This window comes from Bison bison, unplaced genomic scaffold (assembly GCF_000754665.1).
Source record: "Bison bison bison isolate TAMUID 2011002044 unplaced genomic scaffold, Bison_UMD1.0 scf7180017864035, whole genome shotgun sequence".
NCBI lineage: Eukaryota > Metazoa > Chordata > Mammalia > Artiodactyla > Bovidae > Bison > Bison bison.
This window is the reverse complement of record NW_011494607.1, coordinates 15,367,620-15,370,363: the sequence shown is the minus strand read 5'-3', so window position 1 is coordinate 15,370,363 and position 2,744 is coordinate 15,367,620.

Genomic DNA, 2,744 nt, shown 5'->3' with positions numbered 1-2,744 from the left:
AAATGAAGCAACTGACAAACAACTAATCTCAAAAATATACAAGCAACTCCTACAGCTCAATTCCAGAAAAATAAATGACCCAATCAAAAAATGGGCCAAAGAACTAAATAGACATTTCTCCAAAGAAGACATACAGATGGCTAACAAACACATGAAAAGATGCTCAACACCACCTTTTGTTTTTATTGAGAGATGTAGGAAGCTGCAAAAAGTGATGATCCCAATCTTAGGGTGAAGAAAAAAACAAACAAATACAAAATGCATAATCATCCTTGAGTCCATTGGAGTGCTGACCTTGCACAGCAACAAACTGGCCCAAAATCTAAGGAGAAGCAAGCAAGGAAAGAAAAGAAAAGATTAGAGCACTAGTTTTGACAAGACATGGACACTCCGTAATGGGAATTCAGCTAGGGTACATGGCTCACTGCACAGTATGCTGTGAGAGAGGTGAACATCTTGGGGTTATAGATGTAAGGGGTATCCTCATCTTTTTTCCAGGGTTTTCCCTCACAAACTTCACTGGTGCTCACACATGAAAAAGGATAATTCTTAGACTCCCTCATGGTACAAAACAGGAGGGGAAGGGAATAGCAGCTGCCAGTGGGGCTTAGCTGAGGGGTAATGCTGAGATACTCATTCCACCTCCTTACTGAACAAAAGCTTAATCTGCTGGGAGGGCAACAAATGCTGCCATTAGGTCACTGGTGGAGATTCCTTGCAGGTGACGTAAAACAAGACAGAGAGTGAAACAAACAAACAAACAAAAAACCCCAAAAACCCCTTTCACTGGTGGAAGGTCAGCAGAGATAAAGACTGAGGTTTTATTCAAACATAGAATACTCCTACCCCAGCCCCTAGCAGGCCAACAAGCATAGAATAAAAACAATATCTCAAGGGTGGCAAGAAAAATGAACAGGCAGAGTACAGAGAATTTTTAGACAATAAAAATACTCTGCATGATAATAATGGATATGTCATTACATTCTTCTCCATAGAATGCATAGCATTGAATGAAATCTAAGGTGAACTCTGGACTTTGAGTGATTACGATATGTCAATGTAGATTTATCCTTGGTAATAAACATACCATTCTGATAAGTGATGTTGATAATGGGGGAGGCTATGCATGCATATGGGAAATCTCTATATTCTCAGTTTTTCTGTGAACTTAAAACTGTTCTAAATTATAAAGCTTTAAATTTAATAAGGAATCCTGCTAGAGACAGACCACCTCTGAGATGCAGTGCCAAGGCCTAAAACTAACAGAGCAGCAGGCACTCAGGACCAAAAAAATTAAAAACCTATGAAAACCTAGCCTTTACTCTAAACACATAGTAATTATTTAGAGGAATTTGAAGCCTGTGGTGCACTAAGGTAACCATAGTAACAACAAAAAACAAACCCAGCCCAGCTTTTAATTAGAGTCAATCAAATCTGCTCACTACAGGCCTTGATTAAAGAAAAGTATGCCCATTTCCAGGTATAAAGCTACTTACTTCAGTCTTTACTATACTCTACAAGAAGCCCAGCTTTTAATAACAATGAAAAACTAGGAAGCATATGAAAACACAAGTTATACCTTCCGAGAGAGAACACAATCATGACATAATAGTTGGAATGATATGACAGTAAACTTAAAATAACTGTTTAATAGGTTAACAGTTTTTATGGGAAAAGGTAAAGAGCATACATGATTAAATGGCTAATTTCAACAAAGAGGTGGAAATTATAAGAAAGAATCCAAACGCAATGTTAGAAATGAACAACACTAACAAAGATGAAGTCTCTGACAGTCTCTTCAGTAGATTCAATTCAGTAGTAGAAAGAATTGCCTAACATCAAGATAGGTCAATAGAAATTATACAAACTGAAACACACACACACACACACACACACACCACTTATCATATACACAATATATGGATTTCTACTGATTACAAAATTTTATTTTATCTTTGTTATATTATAGACTAGATGGGTTTGGCATCAGCTTTAGAAGCAAGTCCTTTGAAAAGAATTCATTGCTGATGGTTGACTTTCAGAGGCCTGTTTATCAAAGTGAATAATCATTAATCAGGAAGATTTAAAGCCAGTTCTAGTGATTAATAATTAGTATAGCTATAGGAAAATTCTGAAAGAGATGGGAATAGCAGAACACCTGATCTGCTTCTTGATAAATCTGTCTGCAGGTCAGGAAGCAACAGTGAGAACTGGACATGGAACAACAGACTGGTTCCAAATAGGAAAAGGAGTTCGTCAAGGCTGTATATTGTCACCCTGCTTATTTAACTTACATGCAGAGTACATCATGAGAAACGCTGGACTGGAAGAAACACAAGCTGGAATCTAGATTGCTGGAGAAATATCAATCACCTCAGATATGCAGATGACACCACCCTTATGGCAGAAAGTGAAGAGGAACTAAAAAGCCTCTAGATGAAAGTGAAAGAGAGTGAAAAAGTTGGCTTAAAGCTCAACATTCAGAAAACGAAGATCATGGCATTCCGTCCCACCACTTCATGGGAAATAGATGGGGAAACAGTGGAAACAGTGTCAGACTTTATTTTTCTGGGCTCCAAAATCACTACAGATGGTGATTGCAGCCATGAAATTAAAAGAGGCTTACTCCTTGGAAGGAAAGTTATGACCAACCTAGATAGCATATTCAAAAGCAGAGACATTACTTTGCCAACAAAGGTCTGTCTAGTCAAGGCTTTGGTTTTTCCTGTGGTCATGTATGGATG